Source organism: Physeter macrocephalus, chromosome 12, assembly GCF_002837175.3.
Source record: "Physeter macrocephalus isolate SW-GA chromosome 12, ASM283717v5, whole genome shotgun sequence".
NCBI classification, from domain to species: Eukaryota; Metazoa; Chordata; class Mammalia; order Artiodactyla; family Physeteridae; genus Physeter; species Physeter macrocephalus.
In genome coordinates this window covers 79,894,763-79,908,077 of record NC_041225.1, presented here as the reverse complement: position 1 = coordinate 79,908,077, position 13,315 = coordinate 79,894,763, and positions in this window count along the sequence as shown.

Sequence of the window (13,315 nt, the reverse complement as noted above, 5' to 3'; positions counted from 1 at the left end):
GCCTCACCAGTTCATAAAACATGTCTGTAAATGTCTGAACCCCAGCTGTGGGCAACTTGAATTCCAGAGTACAGATTATTTGCCATGGAGCTCTTGGGCGTCAGAGAGTTTAGGACAGCAGTCCCCAATCTTTTTGGCACCAGGGACTGGTTTTGTGGAAGACAGTATTTCTGGGGCGGGGGAGGGGGGGTGGTTTCGGGATGATTCAAGCGCATTACATTTATGGTGCACTTTATTATTATTACATTGTAATATATAATGAAATAATTGGACAACTCACCACAATGCAGAATCAGTGGGAGCCCTGAGCTTGTTTTCACTTGCGACTCATTGATAGGGTTTTGATATGAGCCTGCAAGCAATTGATTTATTATGGTCTGTGGTGCAGTCAAAACTGTCTGCTAATGATAATCTGCATTTGCAGCTGCTTCCCAGCGCTAGCATCACTGCCTCAGCTCCACCTCAGATCATCGGGCATTACATTCTCATAAGGAGCACGCAACCTAGATCCCTCACATGCACAGCACACAGTAGGGTTCACGCTCCTATGAGAATCTAATGCCGCTGCTGATATGACAGGAGGCGGAGCTCGGGCAGTAATTCGAGCGTTGGGGAGCGGATGTAAATACAGATGAAGCTTCGCTCGCTCGCCCGCTGCCCACCTCCTGCTCTGCGGTACCCGTCCGTGGCCTGGGGGTTGGGGACCCCTGATTTAGGAAATAAAGACGTTGGGTTTTCCAGAACCTGTCATGACAGCTGGAGGTTTCGTCTAATCCAAGAGTCACAAACTTTGACAGCAAGAGCAGAAACTAGCCCACAGATGTTTTTATTTGGGCAGCATGTTGATTTTATTTGCTTTTGTTTTTTTACATAAGAATTTAAATCCCACAAGCACTACTTCTGTATTAAGTAACAGCCACCACTTCACACATTTATTACCTTCCTGACACTGAAAAATGTTTATGTTTGTGACCCCTGATCTTCTCTGAATACACAGAAGACCTCTGGCCGGTGTCACCTAATCCCACTGGTTGAGACTTGGGTCTTTCCCAGACAAGACAACCAGCTGGACAGAGAATGAGGCCAAGTCCAAATGGGTAACCGGGTCAAGCATAGAACCAGGGCACCAAATCCAAGTGAAGGGAACTTGAAAACAAAATCAAGCCCAAATGAATATGCTCTCAAAAAGCCAAGGAAGTTATGGGTGGTAGAATTTGAGATGAGCAGACTATGAGCATAAAAGCAATTCTGAAGTTAGCAAAAAAGCAGCCCAGTATACCTGCTGTATGTCAGATCCCAGGTCAAATCCCATCCTGATCTCCTCAACCAGATGTGCACTCTCCCTCCTTTGAACTCTGCAGCATCTGTGTTCACCTTTGCCATAGCCTTTATAATTTTCTACCCTGTATGGTTTCCTTATCTGTAAGATGGCATAGGATGGATGACTCCTGAGGTTCCTTTCAGCTATGACATTCTGTACTTTTCTGTTGTGAGCATGTTTTGCTTTTGCCTGACAAGTAATCTTTCCTTTGAGAAATTGTCTGAAATCCCCTGGACCAGATTATTCTTTAGGGCCGTCTCATTTCTCTGGCCTTCCAAGGCAGGAAAGGTGGAGGGTGAGCAGGCATGGAGCCCAGGCCTGGCCAACTATAGTCTCCTTCCTCTTCTCCACAGAGACCCAACCTGAGATGGTCTGAACCCTTGCCTGGGATTTTAAAGAATGAGGCTGGCAGAGAGTTTATTTCCTCAGGTGCCTCTAAGCTTAAGCAAAGTAAACCTAGAGCTGTGTATGGTTATATTCCTTATTATCAGAAAACCTGGGAGACCAGGTCTGGAAATGGTAGAAATCCAGGAAGGTCAGGCAGCAAGATACTCAGCCAAAGTCATGCTGCTTGAGCTGCTCTGGTTTAGGTGTATGCCTGTACTTTTAATGCCACCATGAATTATTTTTCAACTCTTCTGTGATGTTAGGTATTCACTCAAGATTCAAGTTTTGGGCAGGACCATTGACTTGTCTAACTGTAGGTCATGTTCCTGTGTTCTAACTGCCAACAAGCAAGGAGAGTTCTGGTTTCTACTGTGGCTTGTACTGGATCAGTTGGCTTCTAGTGTGGGAGGAGGGGCCCAATTTCCTTCCAAGACTCGGAGGAGGGGGGCTCCCTCCAAATTAGAAGGATATTCAGGTGCTGGCAGCCAAAAGGACCTCCACTATAGTCCATCTCTTAGGCTGCACAATGCAACCATCTCTCCTACAACAACAACAAAAATGCACTCATGCCCTCCTCAAAGGAGAACAGTACAAAGTCTCATCAGTCATTTTATCTGGCCCCAAGTCCAAGTCTGCAGGTGATGGTCCCTTTGAGACAGGCTGGGACCTGGGACTTGGGACCCTTTACTGCAATGCTGGCACCTAGACATCTCCTTGAGCAACAGAATACAAAGAAACTATAAGGGACTAAAAATAACTGTGTGCATGAGTAGTTGGGGCAAATTATGAACAACAAAATACAAAAAGGCCCAAACCCAACTGCCTCTTCTGAGGTGCCAGGAGCAAAAGCAGTACCACACATGATCCCTGCACACAGCACCACCAAGTGGGTGGCCAGGCCACCTAAGCCACACCTCCGGCTCCCACCGACCCACCCCAATCCTCACCCCATTTAAGGAACCAGGGCGCCCCACCTCAGGGAGTGAGCAAGGGAATCTTTTACTTGTTTTTGCTCCCTTGTGCTACAGCAGGAATCCCAGTTAAGCCTTGCCTGAATTCCTCATCTGTTCTCTTCTCAATTTCTATTGATTGAAGAGTCCAAGAACCCAGGTCGGTAACACATCCTTCTTCTAAGTTTTCATCATCATCCTATCTCAGTGTTGTTAATATGTAGACTAAATTTTGGAGTTAACTATCACTAATAAACTTTAAATACAATAATGAAGAGAAGGAAGATGAAAGAAAAAGATAGTCACTAAAAACTTTACATTTATAAATGCAGCAAGAAAGGAAATACAAGTAAAGGCTACAATCCTCATTTTTGAAACTAGTAATGAGGCTTTATTTGCATTTATGATTTCCCATCTTCAATACCTATTCCAGGTTTCCAGTTACCTTCAAGCTGCCCAGGATTCTTTCCTGGTGGGGTTAACTAAGCTTTCATTCTTGAGGAATCGGCCTTGGTGAGCCTGCCTATATGTAGTACAGTACCTTTCCATTAACTTGTATCCCTGGTGTGGGAGTGATGAGGTGTCCCAGGAGACCTACTGGGTTCCAGTCATACCCCTCCTGCCTCTATCCCCTTGATAGTCAGGACCAGGCACCAGCCAACACTGTAACCTCCAGTGGCATGAGGAGACGACATCAATCTCAGTTTCCAGTTAATAGGAGCCATTGCTGTAGGCTCTGGTGAAAGTATTGCACTTGAATATCTAAATCAGCTGATTTGAGTAAAAGGGAAGCATGAATTTTGGAGGAGAATCATTAGGTATAATTTGAGAGGTGCCACACCCACTTTCACCAGTGAACCAGTTGGTTCACCGACATTTGCATTCTGCTGAGGAAGAAACTATTCGTCCTTGGTTCAGAACATACACTTCACCTAGCAGGAAAATACTACAGACTCTCAGAGTACTGTCTCCTGGCTGGCACTTGAACTGATCTTTTTTTGAAATTACATTCTGATGTTATTAAAGTAATATATGCACGTATTCTTTTTAAAAATCATGTCGTAGGGGCTTCCCTGGTGGCGCAGTGGTTGGGAGTCCGCCTGCCGATGCAGGAGACACGGGTTCGTGCCCCGGTCCGGGAAGATCCCACATGCCGCGGAGCGGCTGGGCCTGTGAGCCACGGCCGCTGAGCCTGCGCCTCCGGAGCCTGTGCTCCGCAACGGGAGAGGCCACAACAGTGAGAGGCCCGCGTACCGAAAAAAAAAAAAAAAAAAAATCATGTAGTACTAGAAGATTAATAAGACAAAGGAGTCCACTGCCCATTCCACCCACTTAGTCTCCTTTATTAGAGGCTTTCATTTTCAAAATTTTAGCTTTCTCTTCTATTATCTTCATAATTATAAGTAACATACTCATTGTGTTATTATTGATTTATGAATTTGATACCCGATCTGTTGACTTTTTATTATATGCGAATTTAGCCCTTTCCCATTTTCTCTCATCCACCTTTTATTTGCTATATCACAATTTTATAATTTAAAATAGACACCATTTGAATAGACACCATTTATATCATTATGACTTTGTAAATATTGTTTACTGCTGAGCCAAGTTCTATACCACGGTTATATTTTCTTTATCTTAAAACTTTTATTTTCCCTGGAGCTAATGATTTTTTCACTGCATAGATTTCATTGTATCTGTACTTATTTTTTCCATCAAATGTGTCATATTTCTACCATTGTTTTAAAATGCTCACACTCATCGCATATTCTTCCATGGCCATTTTCCTCTAGAGATTTTCCTCCTAAGAAATCTTCCTCTCTTCCTTGCTTGCTTGTTTACTTCCAACCTCTTGCTCCAACCTTGACCTATTATTTTACCTTAGACCTCCTATACTGTAATCTCCCCTCACTAGAAAAACTTGTTATTTCTGGTTCATGAAGATCCAAGACTTTCTGAAATAAACAGAAAACAGCAAACACCATCCATATAAATCAACTATAAGAAGAAAATAACAACCCTTTTCGGCTAATGAAAATACAACCAAAAAACAGGGGGAAACTGCAACACAGCACTCAACATGAATTAAATATCATTTGGTAAGCAACTGCAGCTAAAAAGACCATAAAAAATCATACACTGAAAAGCTCAAGATAGAAATAGACACAAAACAGAAAGCTGAGAAATGAGGATTGTCTGATTCAGAAAAGAAAGAGAAGGAAAAAAAATAATCTTGAGATATGAAAACTAAATTATATGGTGTCTAAGGGAAAATGGGTTAGACTAAGAATTCAGTAAGGAACATTGAGAAAAAAAATTAACACAGGAGAACCAAAAATAAATTTGGAAAAGAAGTAAACAGAGAAAAAGTGAGAAACACAGAAGATAGACAAAGAAGAGCCAACATATGTTATCATCAGGGTCCCCAAAGAAGAAAAACAAACAAACAAAAGCACCCATGAAACTATAATACAAGACCATTTTCCGGAAATAAAATAATACATGAATTCCTCAAAAAGACCAAAGGGACCTGGGAAAAAAATGGACTCAATATCATTAGCCTCAGGGAAATGCAAACCAAAATCACAATGAAATATCACTTCACATCCACTAGGTTGGCTATAATAAAAAAGGCAGGTAATAACAAGTGTTGGTGAGGATGTGAAAAAATGGAACTCTCATACATTGCTAGTAGAAATGTAAAATGGTGAAGCCACTTTGGAAAACAGTCTGGCAGCTCCTCAAAAGGTTAAACATAGATTTACCATATGACCCAGCTGTTCCACTCTTAGGCATGTACCCAAGAGAGCTTACAATATGTTCACATAAACACCTGTACATGAATGTTCATAGCAGCGTTATCCATAATAGTCAAAAAGTGGAAACAACTCAAATGTCCATCAACTGATGAGTGGGTAAATAAAATGTGGTATATCCATAAAATGGAATGTTATCTGGCAATAAAAAGAATGAAGTACTGATGTATGCTGCACAACATGGATGAACCCTGAAAACATAGTTGGAAGAAGCCAGTCACAAAAAAACCCCACATATTATATGATTCCGTTCATATGACATGCTCAGAATAGGCAAATCTATAGAGGCAGAGAATAGATTAATAGTTGCCTAGGGCTAAGGGAATTGGGGAGAATTAGAAGTGACCACTAATGGGTAACAAGTTTCTTTGTGGCGTGGTGAAATATTCTAAAAGTGATTGTGGTGATGATTGCACAACTCGGTGAATAAACTAAAAACCATGGAATTGTACATTGTAAATGGGTGAGCTGTATGGTAGGTGAATTATATCTCAGTAAAGCTTTAAAAAAAATGGATACAGCAGTCAGCTTCAAAGAGTTTGTCATTGGCCAAATTTGGGACAATTTGCACATCAAAAAGAATAATGTTAATCAATTATAATAATTTTTAAAATACATCCATTGTAATTCTCGAACAAACAAAACATAAGAAAAAGGGGGAAGAAAAAGAAAAGTTCATCTTTACAAAGTGGTAAGTGTACAAGGAATAAGAAAATAGACAATCACCATTTGCAATCCCAAATGTAATAATTAACCAAGTCAAGGATTATTAATGAATGCTAAAACTATTGGGAAAAGTTGCTGGGGAACAGGATATTCACACAGACTCCAAGCATCACCCCACAGATTACTTACTAATTACAAGAGGAAAGTTATGCATTCATAAAGGATAAATCAAGCAGTCATCACCATATCCAAGTGACCAAAATCACTAACAATGGGACTACCAAATGTGTGCCTCCTAAGAAGTATTTTTTCCAAAAATATTTAACCTAACTTCCCACTTACAGGAAATACAGTGGATACTCGGACAAGTTTAATACCACCATAAGGAAATAATTGTCTCCAGAATATGGGATGTTCTACAAAACAATTGGCCTAAACTCTCCAGAAATGTCAAAGGTATGAAAAAATAGAAACAGATGGTATTGGGATGAACTGTTCTAGATTAAAAGAGACTAAATAGATTAAACAACCAAAAACAATATGGGAACCTCAACTGAATACTGGAGCAAAAAGAAAAAAGAGCTATAAAAGATTTTGGGGGGAAAGTTGGAGAGAGTTGAATTTGGGCTGATATTAGATTATATTATAGCACTATTATTAAATTTGGGGGGAGTGATATTATAGCACTATTATTAAGATTGTAGTTATATAGGAAAATGTCCTCCTTGTTAGGAGACACATGCTGAAGTAATTAGAGGTAAATGTCTTGATGTCTATAACTTAGTTTTGGTTAACAAAAAAAGTATATGTGTGTACCTATATCTATATATAAAAATAGTAACTGTTAACAATCAATGAATCTGTGGTTGGCAGCCTTTAAGATGGCATGCAATGAATCCTGTCCTTCCCCCGTGAAATTCACACCCTTGTGTAATCTCTTTCCTCGAGTATGAGCTAGAGTTAGTGATTGGCTTCTGCATGTGGCAGAAATGATAGGATGTCGCTTCTATGCTTGGGTCACAAAAAGACTGCAGCTTCTGTCTTGGACATTCTCTCTCCCTCACTGGCTTGGATTGAAGCTGGCTGCCATGCTGTGAACCACTCCATGGAGAAGTCCACGTGACAAGGAACTTAGGGAGGCCTCCAGCCAACAGCCAGTGAGGACCTGCGACCCTCAGTCCAACAGCCCAAGAGGAACAGAATCCGGCCAACAACCACATGAGTGAGCTTGAATACAGATCTTTCCCCAGACCAGCCTTCACATGAGTCTGAAGACCTTGACTGCAGCCTCATGAGAGACCCTGAGCCAGAGACACCCAGCTATGCAGTGCCTGGGGCCCTGACCCACAGAAACTGTGACATGATAAATATTTGTTCCTTTAAGTAGCTGTTTTGGAGTAATTTGTTTCACAGTGATAGAGAACTAATTCACTAAGTAAAGGATATATCTATTGTACTCCTTTAATATTTCTGTGCATTTGCAGTTTTTCTCACCAGAGGGACACTTTGGCCTGCACACTGCTCTTGGCACCATGGCCCTGCATACTGAATCCAGCCACTGCTGACATTTGATGTTCCTGCAGTAGATTATTTCTCAGCGGATTCACTATCAGGATCATCCTGTGCCCAAGCTCAAGCTTCCAGGTGTAGGGCCAGAAGCGACATGGCTTTCTCAGCTTCCACAGTGGGAACTGTGTTCCTGCCTTCTGCCAGGACTCATACAATGGGGGATTCCTCTCAGATGGGAAAGTTATTCCGATGCTGGGTAGACCGAAAAATAATAATGACGGGGAGGTGGAGGAAAAAAAGGGGAAAAGAAAGAAAAGGAGAAAGGAGGAAAAAAGAAGATGGGTAGGGGAGGAGGAGAGAGAGAGGAGAAGAGAAAACACCTGTACTTTCCTCTGTTCCCCAACTGCCTGGAAAGCTTAGGGGAGAATGAGATCCACAGAGAGTTAGGATGACTTAATTTAAATTCTTGGGTACTTACTGTAGACAAAGAATATTGCCTGCCATTTCAGGAATCAAAGGATGTTGAGGCTATCAAGCCATCAGCTACCCCAGCTGCCCCTGTAGGTGTACCCTTAGGGGAATTCAGGATGGAGAAAAACAGGATACTGGCCCTAGGTAGTTAAGGTGCATATCAAAGGAATAATTTCAATAAGCCCAGACTCTTGCATCTTCCCATAGTTAGAAAAGGGCTAAATCCATTAACTTGAGATGTATGGTTTTCTGTAATTAGCAGTAATCTTTTGATGTTCTGACTACCTGGGGTTTTGTTTGTTTCTTTGTTTGTTTCTTTGTTTTGCAGAAAACTCCTATATATCCTGGCTACTTACTCCCTTACCTCTTTCGAGCCGTTTCTCAGCTATCTGAGGCTGTATCCCAGGCTTAAGTCCTCAATAAGTCCACCGAATAAAACATAATTCTCAACTTTTAGATCGTGCATTTTTTTTCAGTCAACATCATTATGGTAGCTCAACTACTATCTATCTTTACCTCTACTTTTACTCTCCTGCCAGTATTAACCCCATCTATCTGTGTCTCTTTCAAGCCCCCAGAGAGATGATCTGATTGTTTGGCCACTACTTTATTAATAGAGGGTGTTCTCACTGGTCAGTGCCTTCACTTTAAGCTACTTCAGCAGTGCTAGATTGGCCACTAGCATACAATGCCCTTGGGACAGACCTCCCTTGCAGACTGAAAAAAAATGCACAATGTGAAAGTGGTGAGTTAAGTATTATTGGGGGCAAAATGAGGACTCCAGCTTGGGAAACAGCCTCTCAGAGAGCTCTGAGGAATTGCTCTGAAGACGTAGGGGAGGAGGTCAGTATGTATGTGATTTGGGTGAAGGGGTTACCTGCACTCAAGCACAGGTTTTGGCAGAAGGTTGCTGTTAGTCATGAGGAGTAGATGTCTCCGTTAATGATTTTTGTGCTTTTCTAGGTATGAGGAGATAGAAGAAATTGGGCTCATAAAATCGCCTCCTGAAAATATCTAACTATCTGAAGACCTGTTCTGCCAGTTTTTCCCAGAACACAGAGGGCCTCAGTGCTGATCTCCACCCTGAACTCCTTTCAGGGTGTGTTGAGGGTCAGCGACTGCAGTGGCTAATGACTTCATTCTTATAGAACCAGATGGCGAGTGATAATTTTTATTTGGTACCTTCCAGTCCATTTATTTGCCTCTGAGGTGGTACCAGACAGAACTTCTGCAAAAGAGCCCCTAAACTGGGGGCTTCAGCAGGCATGGATGCTTCTGGAAGGGCATAGTGTCGAGGAAGGAACTTTGCTTGGCCTATACACTCCATCTCACTGACAAAAATAAGATATGCACAGAGAAAGCTGACTTTGGGTAAAGGTCAGCTTTGGACATAAGGTGAAAGTGAGACGTCTAGGCGGTGCTGATTTGTGGTCAGTTAGAGAGACATGGAGCTGAAGTTCAGAAGTCAGGGCTGGAGGTGAAGATGGGATAATTGGTCACATGTAAAAATTAATAAGCAGAAACCTCAATTAAATAATTTGGAGACCAGAATGGAGAGCTCTCACACCCTGAGACCACAGCGGAGCCCAACAGGAAGAAGAAAGACTCTTCTTCTTTCCTGGGAAGGAAAAGCCATGGACTCTGTTTACTATAGCTCTCCCCACTTCCTTTTCCCTTCTATAAAAGTGTTCTCCTTCCCTTGCCGTGGGGAACTTGCACGGCAGGTTTGCAGACCCTGGCTTGCAAATGTGGGCTGATCCTGAATAAACCCATCTTTGCTGGAGAAAAATCTGCCAGTCTATTTGTTTTAGATCAACAGACGTGATATAGCAAAAGCTACAGACAGGAAAGAGATTTCCACAGGTGTGGAAGAGATTAGAAAGCTGGAAATGCAGAGGGCCACTGCTGTAATAATATCTATTCCTTCAACCATGTTTACCTCTTCCCCTTCCTCAAGCAGGTAGCAGGCTCTGTGTTTACTTTCCTCAGGGGAGGTTTGTGGCGAGATGAAAGGAGTTGCCTCTGAAACATTCCATTCCTGGCTTTGTTTTCAAAAGTCTAGCCCCCCTGAGGTGATTTAGTGCACAGTGGGGAGAGGAGACAGGAAATGGCTCTGAGGGAGCAGAGGTATTGGTGGGTTTTCTCCAAAATAAAAGATGTCCTCTGGCTGGGGGAAGGGTCCAGGCTCCTGTGACAGCCAGGACCTGTGCCCTGCTCCCTGACAACACCCCAGGGGCTGGGTGACCTGGAGGGAACAGTGAGGGGTTCCCAACCTCACCAAATCTCCACATGCCCCAAGGGTGACATGTAAGCTAGTGGCTCCTCGAACTGAGGGAACCAGGTAAACTGAGACTGGGGGCCTTGGCAGTGACGAGGGGTGACCCATAATGGCAGGGTGTTCCAAGGGCCTCCCAAGGATGGCCTGAGACAGACTTTCCTGTTGTTTGGAGGTGAAATTAACTTGATTTAGATAATTTATTCCATAATGGAGTTTTTAAAAACTTGGAGGGGATTAATGCACTACATCAATAATACTGCCCTGACCATCTTTGTGCACTTAGCTTTTTCTATCTATGGGATGCTTTTTGAAAGGTAGATTCACAGAAGTAGAAGAATTACTGATTGAAAGGGTATAGACATTTTTAAGGCTCTTGATACATATGACCTAAATGTCCTCTGGAAGCTTTGTGACTTTTCAAATTTAGATTTTAAAACTAGGACCTCTCCTCAGTGAGGTTGGGTGGGGAGGGATGGGAAACCTGTTGGGAGGCTCTTGCAGTATTTCATATGAGACATGAGGAAGGGCCCAAGTAATATTATGGCAGTGGGGAAAGAGGAAGGGACAAATTCCAGTGTCATTTAGGAGGTGATGTCAGTAAACCATCTCTGCCTATCGGTGAAGGAGAGAGAGTAACCAAGAGCACCTTACTAATTTCCAGTTTCAAAACTGGGTAGATGAAAATCCTATCAATCAGGAAGCAGTGAGCTTTGGCGGAAAGAGCCTGTGTCATGGATCTAATGGACCTAGTTCAAATCCCAGCCCTCCACCCCCCACTAATTAGCTGTGTGGCCTTGGGCAAGTTACTGAAACTCTCTGAGCCCACATGCTTAGATTTCCTCACTTGTGAAATGGCCATAGTAACATATGTTAGTCTCCTGGGTTACTGTAAGGATTAAATATGAAAATGTTTTTAAAGCACCTGGCCTATTGTGGCTTTGAAGAAATTAAAGAAAACCGATTATATGGATAGAAGAGGATACAATCATTTGGAGAATAAAGAATACATGTGGTTTGAGAGAAATTGTGTTTAAGATGTCTGCAGGAGGTTCCATGCAGTAGAGTTTATCTTGGTATACTAGTTTAAGAGACCCACATGTATGAGAAGGACTAGAAAAGAGGGGGTGGTTATCCTGCTGCCCTTGGGCAATGGTGCAGTTCTCAAGTATGACCACAAGGTGGAGGCCCTTTTGTGCAAAAAGCTCCTTAGACTGTTGACTGATGGGGTGGGAGAGCCATATTCATCTGCCAAACATCCATGGAGATGTTCTCTGTACTGGACTCTGCCTTCCAGAAGCTTCCTGACTTGTATAGTGGGGGCTTCAGCTTGGTGGGAAGGCAGTGAGTTTCTCTTTTTACCACTGTAGGGTTTTAGACCTTTACCTAATCAGGGAAATTTTCCTTCCAGGTTAGTCACTGATATATCTGACCAGGTGCAGAGTGAACTGCAAAACTGAGTTCCCTAAGCCTGAAGTACTTTTTTGTTTCTGACAATGCACTTAGAAAAAAAGAGAACATTTAACAGAACTCAAGAGATTTCCTGGGGCTTTCTACCAAAGCTCTTCCCTACCTTCAAGTCCTTTAAAAAAAAAAAAAAAACCGAGGACACTGACCCATTTGAAAAGCGCAAATCTGACCGAAGGCACAGATCTTCCCTGTAGAGAGTGCTGGGGGACAGTAAACCTCTCCTATCTAGAGAAAATACAATGCCTTATTAATAGGAAGTACAGTGTCATCAGCATTATTAGTCTAACTGTATGTTGAAGAAGATGGATTTCTGAGTTGTAATCCAAACAGCAACTTTAGTTTTAAATCCCATTATCCCTTTTGGGAGTGGGGTGTAAGTAATTTTCCCCCTTCATCTGCATGAAACCCTGCAAGCCCCAGTATTATTCTAGTTACTTTAAGCAAAAAGAGGTCATCACTCTACATCATAAACAGTCTCAGTTTAGCCCTTGAGATGTCAGTCCTAAATAATCAGAACTCCAAACATTGTTTTAAGCCTTCTCCCCTCTCCTTACAAGGGCGCGCTACGCAGTGTGTATTGGGGACAGAGGTATCTGTCTCCTCCTGTCCCCAGCTCCAGGCAAACCCCCTCCACCCCAACTTTCTAACTCTGCTTTTGGATCCTCAGGATTACAGGAGGTGGGAGGGGGCCAGGTACATTTTTACTCAACTGGTACTGTAGTAGGATGGCTTCTGGCTCTTCAGGTCTGGAGGTGTTTAAAACTGATTTTCTCCTGGGGTTCTCTTTCAAGAATCCCAACACTGCTGGTTTCACGTGAGTTCTCTTGACCTGGGAATTCAGCAGTTTCTTTGCTCCTTCCACAGCCGCTAAGAATCCACTTCAGTCTTCTTTTGGCTGAGGTTCCAATGTTCCTCTAGACGGCCCCACTGGTGGTGGTCTAAGACAACCCCAGTGGCTCTCTTTCTCTCTACTACCATCAGGTCCACGAGACACACTCTCACTCTCCATGGCCTGAGAAACTGGGCATGCAGGTCCATCCCAGGGCAGAGGCAACTCTTCTTCATTCTCCTCCCAAAGCAGCTCATCAGTCCACCTCTTGCCTCTAGATTTCCTGAGTGAGGGCGAGACACTCATCCACTCTGCCTCCGTAGCTGCAGGGGACACGGATCCGGCTTTCTAAGGGCTCTGGTTGAAGCCCCTGTCGCTTAGCCTGGGCAAAGGCAGGCACTGCCCTACCCCATCAGTCAGGGTCCAGTCAGGAGTCAGAAACCGCATTTGTTATTTTAACCGAGAGAATTTAACGTGAAGAATTGTTAACGAGGTATTGAAGAACTGAAAAAGCAAAAGAGCATGAAGATATCATGGAGGTGGCAACGACAGGAAGCCACTACCGTGCCTAAGGCTGGAAGCACAGAGAAGCCGTTGGAATTATTTACATGGAGAAGC